The 10,614-nt window shown below is 36.0% G+C and overlaps 1 pseudogene across 1 annotated transcript; it reads left to right on the top strand.

Annotated features, from left to right (window-relative positions):
• The first annotated feature begins 772 nt into the window (after window positions 1–772).
• On the top strand, window positions 773–2,383 carry LOC308343907 (dnaJ homolog subfamily C member 7-like; annotated as a pseudogene). The gene has a single exon. The product of its transcript is annotated as a dnaJ homolog subfamily C member 7-like (transcript).
• Window positions 2,384–10,614: the final 8,231 nt, after the last annotated feature.

Genomic DNA, 10,614 nt, shown 5'->3' with positions numbered 1-10,614 from the left:
TGCTTTGTTCACTGATGTATCACAAATACCTAAAAGAGGTCCGGAATGACACACATTTATTGTATAACAAAACAGACTAGTTTTAATGGAAAAATAGCACATAATTCCTCAGATGTTTTTTCTCTTTCTAGCAGACAGAAAAGAGGTTGGATTTGTCTGTGTTCGTCTTGCAGGGTGATCCCCAGAACTCATAATTATATTTAATGTTTATGGAATACATATAATATGTCAGATCCCACACTAAGCCATTTACATATATTGGTATCAGGCAAAGCCTCCTCTGTAGAAATAGCTGATGATACTAGTCCCAATTGGAAAAAGGAGTAAATAAATTAAATAACAGCCAAGACCACAGACCCAGTAAGGGAAGGAGCTGTTAAAGAACCTTCTCTTCCCTCCTAATACACTACTCTCAATGTAGACTTCTATTATGCATGGCCAAATATAATTAACACATATTAATACTAGTTTTTAAAGTAAATATATGTAATTTAGATTAATTAAAAATTGAAATTAATACAGGGGCACCTGGGTGACACAGTTGGTTAAGCATTTGACTCCCAGTTTTGCCTCAGATCATGATCTCAGGGTCCTGAGGTCAAGCCCTGTGTTGGGCTCTATGCTCAGCCTAGAATCTGCTTGGGTTTCTCTCTCCCTTTCTCTTTCCCACTCCCCCTCCCATGACCCCTGCTCTCATGTGCTGTCTCTCTCTCTCTCTCAAATAATAAATACATTTTTTAAAAAATAAATTGGCTCTGGTCCCGGCAGTAAGATGGCGGCTGCCGCGGAGTGCGATGTGGTAATGGCGGCGACCGAGCCAGAGCTGCATGACGACGAGGAAGTGGAGAGGGAAGCAGAGTCTTTCAAGGAACAAGGAAATGCATACTATGCCAAGAAAGATTACAATGAAGCTTATAACTATTATACAAAAGCCATAGATATGTGTCCTAAAAATGCTAGCTATTATGGGAATTGAGCAGCCACTTTGATGATGCTCGGAAAGTTCCAGGAAGCCCTTGGCGATGCACAGCAGTCAGTGAAGTTGGATGACAGTTTCGTCCGGGGACATCTACGAGAGGGCAAGTGCCACCTATCTCTAGGGAATGCCATGGTGGCATGTCGTAGTTTCCGGAGAGCCCTAGAACTGGATCACAAAAACGCTCAGGCACAACAGGAGTTCAAGAATGCTAATGCAGTCATAGAATATGAGAAAATAGCAGAAACAGATTTTGAGAAGCGGGATTTTCATAAGGTGGTTTTCTGCATGGATCATGCCCTAGAATTTACCCCTGACTGCCATTGCTTCAAAATCCTCAAAGCAGAATGTTTAGCAATGCTAGGTCGTTACCCGGAAGCACAGTCTGTGGCCAGCGACATTTTACGAATGGATTCTACCAATGCAGATGCTCTGTATGTATGAGGTCTTTGCCTTTATTATGAAGATTGTATTGAGAAGGCGGTTCAGTTTTTTGTACAGGCTCTCAGGATGGCTCCTGACCATGAGAAGGCCTGCATTGCTTGCAGAAATGCCAAAGCACTTAAAGCAAAGAAGAAGATGGGAATAAAGCATTTAAGGAAGGAAATTACAAGCTAGCCTATGAACTGTACACAGAAGCCCTGGGGATAGACCCTAACAATATAAAAACAAATGCAAAACTCTCCTGTAGTCGGGGCACGGTTAATTCCAAGCTTAGGAAACTAGATGATGCAATAGAAGACTGCAGGAGTGCAGTGAAGCTCGATGCCATTTATGTAAAAGCCTACTTGAGAAGAGCTCAGTGTTAATGGACACAGAACAGTATGAAGAAGCTGTGCGGGACTATGAAAAAGTATATCAGACAGAGAAAACAAAAGAACACAAACAGCTCCTAAAAAATGCACAGCTGGAACTGAAGAAGAGTAAGAGGACAGATTACTACAAAATTCTGGGAGTGGACAAGAATGCCTCTGAGGACGAGATCAAGAAAGCTTACCAGAAACGGGCCTTGATGCGCCATCCAGCTCGGCACAGTGGAGCCAGTGCCGAAGTTCAGAAAGAGGAGGAGACAAGTTCAAGGAAGTTGGAGAAGCTTTTACCATCCTCTCTGATCCCAAGAAAAAGACTCGCTATGACAGCGGACAGGACCTGGATGAGCAGGGCATGAATATGGGCGATTTTGATGCCAACAATATCTTCAAGGCATTCTTTAGCGGTCCTGGGGCCTTCAGCTTTGAAGCATCTGGTCCAGGGAATTTCTTTTTTCAATTTGGCTAATGAAAGGAAACCATCCAGAACCCAGAAAGTGCAGACTTGCTCAGTGTAACCTTGAACATGGGCACAGTTCACCACCTCCTCCCTTCATCTCGTCTCCCCGTCCTTAGAGCAGTTTCATTTTCTTAGTTGGATACCCTGTGTCTGTGTGAGTTGGGGGGAAGGAAAGGGAGCCAGCGCCGAAGACTGTGGGGAGGGGAGGGAGGCGGGGGGTGGACAGGGAGGCAGCTTGTGAATTTTTGTTTTACTGTTTAACTTTATTAAAAAAGAAAAAAAATTAAGAGAATAAAATGTTTTGACCCTTTCTGGCCAAAAAAAAAAAAAAAAAAATTGAAATTATTTCTATTTTCTCTATATTTTTATCAACCTCTGTTTATTGGGATACATTGTGTAAAAGAGGTTGATAAACTAATAATCATACAGTTACCTTGAAATACAGATTTGAAATTTCTAAGAACTCTATTATATGCCTAAATATAATAAAATATTTTCCATAGGAGACTATTAAAAATACATCTCCATAAGATAATACAATCGATTTTATTTTTTATTTTATTTATTTATTTATTTATATTATTTATTTATTTATTTATTTTTATATTTTTAAAAATATTTTATTTATTTATATGATATGACAGAGAGACACAGCGAGAGAGGGAACACAACAGGAGGAGTGAGAGACAGAGAAGCAGGCTTCCCGCAGAACAGGGAGCCTGATGGGGGCTCAATCCCAGGACCCTGGGGTTAATGCCCTGAGCCAAAGGCAGACGCTTAATGACTGAGCCACCCAGGTGCCCAATAATACAATTGATTTTAAAGTATACTCTAAAGTTTTAAAATATTTTATAAAAGCAGATTTAATACAGCTCTGCGAAGCCTGCAAAGGCAGTCCTTTTGCTGTATGAGGCTACTTAAATCATTACAGAATAAGAATTTTAATGCTAGCACAGAAATCTTAAGAGTCTATTTTAATATGAATAGACTATTTTCAGTCATTTCCTGTAAATGCAAACACTCATATTTTTCATGGATTCCACTGATTCAGAAGCTCGATGAAACTAGGCACCTGTGTTTTTTCCAATTCTGCAATGATGTAGAAATCCCATCCTTTCATTACTTTCTGTTCTGAGGTATTTTTGACACTTAAGTCTCAAATTTTTGTTTCACTCTTAAGAAGGTTGTGACATTAAGTAAACTGAATAATGGATCAGTCACTTTTCAAATGATTATGGTAAAAATAATGGAAAATATGAGTAACTGAATAAAGTTACACTATATTTCTAGTTCAGCTGATATGATAAATGAAAGACTAAATTTGGGGTGCCTCGGTGGCTCAGTGGGTTAAGCCTGTGCCTTCGGCTCAGGTCATGGCCTCAGGGTCCTTGGATCAAGTCCCACATCGGGCTCTCTGCTCAGTGGGGAGACTGCTTCCCCCTCTCTCTCTGCCTGCCTCTCTCCCTACTTGGGATGTCTCTCTGTCAAATAAATAAAATCTTAAAAAAATAAAAAAAAAGACTAAATTGGATATTCCTAATCCTAAAACATAACAACAAGCTATTTCCAAAGACACTAAAAAAAGAAAAAAAAAACCCTCATTATACTAAGTTGAATTTTATGTTATTTATACACTAAAATATTACTGTACATTTAATTTACTAACCCCTTTGGCTTTTGGGTTTCTGAAAAGGGAACTAGATACTGTTAAAGATATTCTAAGTCTCATTTTGCCATTTGTACTGCTTTCTCCTTGGGAAAAATATCTTTCTGAGACTGTTTCCATAAGAATCAAATGAATCTTTTAAATTAGAGATTGACAAGCTGTAGCTCATTGCCTTTTTTGTAAATAAAGTTTTATTGGAACACAGCTGCATGCATTTGTTTGCATGGTGTCTATGGCTGCCTTCATGTTATAGAGGTGAAGTTGAATAGTTATGGCAGGATCATCTGTCCTGCCAAGATTAAAATAGTTCTATTTGACCCTTTATAAAAACTGTTTGCAAACCTCTGATCTAGATGTTTTCTATGATTGCTTTAAGTTTTAAATTCATGCAATTTTATGGTTCTCTTTGATCAGTGCTCCAAAAACTGATTAAGTACGACACAGCCTTATGGATGAATGCTTGGTATATGGAAAGGTATATTGATACATTCCTGTCTTGAACGATATCTTAAATATCTTATAGTCTCACTTGAGGTATAATAGATATATGTTAATATGCAACTGGAAATAATGGTAGCACATGCTAAGAAAGTGTAAAAAGCATGGGCATTAAGGAAATTCATCACTGAGATAATCACTGAGAAGTAAGGCTGGCAGGTAAAGCTTTTAAGTAAAGCTGAAACTTGAACTGAGTTTAGATAGAAAAAAGTGTCTGTATTGAATATCTACTATATATCACAGTTATTATAATGAGCACTTAAATTTCTTTAATCACCTAAACCTCTATGGCAATTACTAATATCCTCATTTTACAGGTAATGAACTTGTGTTCACATAACGTACTACGTAGTGGAGTTTCAAACCAGGTTTACTTGTATTACACACGCATGTACGTATATGTCCACACACATGAGAATATTTCTCTCCCTCCTGTACCCACACTCCTAAATCCTGATACTCCCCCCTTGGTACCATGATGCCATCCTATAATCTCCTTCTTATAGTTAACTAGGCTAGAAACCTTGACTGAAGATTTTATGTCTATTGTGATTATCAAGCCATGTGTTAAAAAGGACCTGAACTAAAGTGTAAGTATAACGTGACTGTGTTTTTGTTATGTATGTGAATGTAAAATTATATGACATACATATATTTATACATATATACACGCATACATACACTTTATCCTTTTGTAATTATTAAAATGTTTCTAAGTATTATTTAACAAGGTTGCAATTTATATAAAGAAAGAACTGGAATACCTTGAGAGAAGTCAAAGAAAAGAATACCCCAAATGAATTCAAAGTAAGAGTATACCCCAGAAAATTTCTACAAAAGAGACACAATTTCCTTTCTTTCTTTTTAACTTTTCTTTTTAATTCTAAGACAGGTGTGTAAAAATCAGCATTGCTAATTCCTTGTCAAATGATTTCTGTCTAAAACTGTTCTTTTTCTCAAGGTAAATTCAGTAACTAGAGCCAGGATGACTATAAAGCTAGCAATTATTTCATATTTAAGCATGCCATCAAATGCAATTTCTAGTTTTGTTATGTGTAGTCATTATTCCCAGTGACAGAAGAAAATGCAGGAGACTGAGGTGATAATCCCCATTAGTACAATGAAGTAACACACATGGAATGACTTCTTCACAAGGGCATTATAAGAACTAAGTTACACTGTAAATAGAAAATTCTTTGCAAATGTAACATACAAAGTGATCAACATCATCTTTTGAGCACAGAAAAATAAGAGAATTTTGCTTCCTAGAATCTGAAATTGCTGTTAAAGAAAACAAATAGAAAGTGACATGGAGAATGGGAAGTTTATAATGCTTTTCAAATTCTTCAACTGGCTTAAATATTTTTTATATCATCTTGATAAATTTCTACTTAAAATTTAGCCTTCAATTTTGTTACTATAAAGAAATAAAGATGATAGTTGTTAACCAAGTACATCAGAGGATTTAGCTTGAAATGCTATTATGATGATTGACGTACATGGAATCTTTGATTAATGAAAGTGCTCTAAGAATACAGTATGCACACTAACTAAAACTTACATCTGGCAATATGATCTTCAATTTAATATTTCATTTATTGTATAAGTAATCTTCAAACTAATTAATTCATCCTGATAATATAATATTTTACTACTGTGAATTGGTATATATATTTCTTCATTTAATCTTCAGATATGTAATTATTATAATTGCTATTGCTACATATCAAACACTCTCTACCAATCATTGTGCTGAGTTATTGATATATATCATCTTAATCAACAATTGCCACAACTTTCTGAAGTGTTGTGATTACTATTCACCTTTAAAAAAAAAAGATGTGGAAAATAATTATTAGTGAATTTAAGGAGGAAGTTTTAACGTTAAGTAATGGAAGAGTAACCTGCAGATTACAATTATAAACTCTGAAATATATAAGCCTATCTAAAAGCATTAAAGTATGACCTAATATGAGCAGAAAGTGGAGAAGAACCAACATTTGGAAGAAGAGAATGGTTCTGATTTTCCTATTTTTATCAGTTTTTACCTAAAGGAAGTCTCTGGATAGCAGTTGTGACAGGCAGCTAGAATGTAGAACTGGCAATCTTAAAGACATTAGCAACTAAGGAACAGGAATCAGGGGTACCAGAGCAGCTCGGATGTAAGAAGTGAAATTGTACAAAGGAGAAAGCCACAGAGAGATGGTTCAAAATTCTCCATGTAAACTTTTCCCAACTTTGTAGCTAATCTCTATTCCAAGAATGCATGGGGCAGACTCCGAGCAGCTAATTATAAAGAACTGAACATCAAGTTCAAGGGCTGCACCCTATGTACCAGTTAGAGTATGAAGTTTGAGTTCAGCCACAAAGTAACTGCTAAAACAAGCGAGCAAGCAAAATCTTAATACTTCTCAAAGAAATAAAACAGGACCCAGAATCTACACAATGTATCATTTAGTTTCCAGATATATTCCAAAATCTCTAGACTACATATATATGTGTATATATAACATGTGTATATATAACAACATAACTCATACTTAAGAGAAAAAGAAATCAATGGACTAGTCTGAAATAACACCGATATCGAAACAGATAGACTAGGATCTCTATAAGAAATAAGATCTGTGAAAAAGAACCTCCAAAAAGAACAAACTGAAATTCTGGAATGAAATATAATATCTGAAATAAAACTTTTACTGGATGCCAGGGATAGGGGGTAGGGAGAGGGTGGTTGGGTTATGGACATTGGGGAAGGTATGTGCTATGGTGAGTGCTGTGAAGTGTAAACTTGACGATTCACAGACCTGTACCCCTGGGGCTAATAATACATTATATGTTAATAAAAACAAACAAACAAACAAAACTTACTGGATTCACTAAGGAATTTACAGGTTCATATAATTATTAATTGCCATAGCTGAGATACAAACTAGGTTTGTCTGATTTCAGAATCATCCCTCTTAACTACAACTTCATGCTATTTTCCAATAAAGTACATGTTGTTATACCCTATTATTCATACGTGAAAACTGAGACTTGATAAATTAAACAATATGCTTGCTGATAAGGATAGAGTGATAAATGAGATAGAAATTCCAAATAGAGTCAACAATGCACTGAGAGTCATAGCTGTTATACAGATACCATCAGTGACTATGTCATTACAAGAGTGGTAACTGCAGTTGTAAAACATATCGTACAGCATGAGGCTGTAGAACAGTGTGACTTAACGGAGAGTTGGAAAGGCTATGTACATGATACCTTCTGTTTCTCTGTATTTAGTTATAAATTATATCTCTAATGTATGTTTAATGTTTAATCTTTAAAAACTCAAGTGTAAGTTTGTCTGGTCCAATGAGTGGATATGTAATTTGTCTGTTCTTAAGGGAAAGATGAATCTTTGTTACAGTGGTGCACTCAGGGGTGCCAGATTAACTACATGTAAAATATACAATATACAATCGTCTAAAAGGGGCTATCTGTGGAAAATAGAAAACCGTAAAAGTATTGTAATGACTTTGAAGTGCCGTGATTGCAAAAGTAATAGTTTGGGTCATAATGTTTCTAAGAATAATATTGCTGAAATATAGGCCTCTACTCTACTGATGACCTAACTCCTCTCCGGTGTACACTTCGCTGAAAAAAGCAGACATAGAACAGTGAGTTGGTTGCTGAAAAACAATAAACATGAACATTATACTGGAGGATTAAATATGTTTTTACACCTCTCTAATCCAGCCACATTCTGTAGCATTTAGATTACCTCCAGGATGTGGGCATGGTCACTGAGGATAATTGAATCCATTGATCTCAAGCACTTCTAGCCACACAACTTTTTAGTCACCTAATTTATTGTAATTAAAATCAAAATATAGCGCTGGGTGTTTATGGTCTTTTCCCAGTGTCCTAGAGTGTGTGTACTTTTCCATGAAGTTACAGTGAAACAAAAATGCTATTGTCTTGTGAAAGAACACCTACTATAAGAATATAAAGTAATACTGAGAACTTTAAGGGACGTCAACCCACAAAACAGTCACCTTACATACAATCCCTCTTGCTTTATACATTTTTTTCCTATTTTCATTTGCCAAACTTTCCAGCTTTCCAGGGTTTTTACTGAGTGGTAGAAATGGTCAGGAATTTCTGTCTCCCAGCAAATAAGCATCTTTCATCTCTGTCAATGAATATTTGATCATCAAGCCACATCTCTTTATTTTCCTTTTTTCTGGGAAATCCAAAAAGCTCTCTGCCCAACCAGTTCCCTATGCGATATTAGCACATCACATCAAACAAAACGGGGGGGGGGGGAGAGGGACCAAAAACTTGGAATCTTTGCAAATCTCGTTGATATCTTACTCTGCTTATGTTCCCTTTATGCTTTTCTTCTGGGAGGTGTTACTTGTCCTCTCTATATTACATGTATGTATTGGAGCTTTTTTAACTTGTGTAAACTTGTGTATCCAAGTTATTTTCCATAAATTTTAGAATTTCACTTTAATCAGTGAATATTGATTAAAAAATGCCTCTGAATTTGATCCAGGGGAAACATGTACTTTCTTATGATCTAAAAAAGATAATGCTGACTTAACCAACAAACATTTTTTAGTGTGTATATATAATAAACACTTGTGCCTATTATGTGCATTGTTCTGAGATGATTAATGAATAGTAAGTCAATGAATCATATTGTTGCTGCCAAACAATGTCAATTCCGAGTCATTATAAGCTTCTTCATGGTATTTATAATAATAGGTTATTATAATAATATGATTTAATACAACTCAATACAACTCAATGGAACGTAAAACTTTTGATATTTGCTTTCTTCCTATTGATATATGTGTTTTTTCTTTAATAATTGTTTACTAAGATGAGAGCAAAGCGGACAAGAGCACTTGGTTGTCAGTAGTTCTTTGGTATTGTCAGTTATTTCAAAGAATCAATTCTTGGCTTATTATATTGATGATAGTAATGTAAGACCTCTGGGTGATGCCAAAACAGATCAAAAGTGCCAACACTGGTTTCACATTTTCTAATTCTAAAACAAGTGTGGTGAAAGTCTTGGGCACCAGAAAAAAAAATCTGTCAACTCCCTCACCAGCAGCTGTCACCTATAGTTAATCTTTTTATTTCTATTTGTGTCTTTCCCCTCACACCACCCTATCTCCCACACACTATGTCACCATCTGCTACCACATTTTCCTGCATCCAACTGACCTCTCCAAACATGGCCCTGCCATCATTTTCAGTAAGTCAGGCATCACTAAGTCAGTGATGGCGATGTCCTTTGAAAATAAAACTAAATATTTCATAACTGAGGTAACAGTATTTGCCCACTAGTTCTGTATATCTAAATATGTTTTCTAGGTGGAGGGATAGTAGCTCTGGGATTCTCTGATGGTTCTAGTAACTAGGGAAAGCATATCTAATTTTGAAAGGGTTACATATAAAGAAATAAGAATAACATGAACTTTTTTAGTTTTAATTTTTGTTTCACAGGACCTATGACTAATGGGAAACAATGAAGAACTGAAAGAATCAATCAACTTACAGATTAATGGTCAATAATGTGGTCAGTGGTGAAGACTGTTAGTAACTGTGCATATTTGGTTCGCCTCTCTGTTCATGAAAATTACACTTTACAAAAATTACACAAGTTGTTTCCAACTTGCTGATAAATGAGGTTATATGAGTGTTCTGACCAATTTTTTTTAAGGACAGATGCATTGTTCTAAGCTGAAGAATTTGCCTTTTTGAGTAGCCAGGATCTCAGGGTTAGTTTAGTTACCGTAGAATAACCTAACCTATTTTGACTGATACCATAGGTCTTCAGTTACTACAAGTAATTGAAGAGTTAATCTGTCTCTACGCTCTTTTATCTGCCCCTCATAATGAGGATTTTAATGATTGACTATTCTGTTCTCCAAGTTTTCTGGATATCCAGTTGCATCTGGTTACTAAAAGAGCCCTAATCTTTACCATTATGTCAACTATGCAAAGGATTTGACTGCTTTCACAGTTAGGTTAGCAGAAGGGGCATATGTTAGGGAATTTTATGTAAATTTCCTATAGCCTTTTGCCATCAGTCAGAGACCCACAATCGTAATGGAAAAAGTTTCTCTGGAGGAAGTGCTGGAGACTCCTACCAGAGAATAACACTGTCTGATGTGACAAAAGAGACAGAAGAAATAGGGAATCAATC

This window comes from Martes martes (genome assembly GCF_963455335.1).
Source record: "Martes martes genome assembly, chromosome: 6".
Lineage (NCBI taxonomy): Eukaryota > Metazoa > Chordata > Mammalia > Carnivora > Mustelidae > Martes > Martes martes.
The sequence above is the reverse complement of the archived record's forward strand: the minus strand, read 5'-3'. Positions and strand labels throughout refer to the sequence as shown.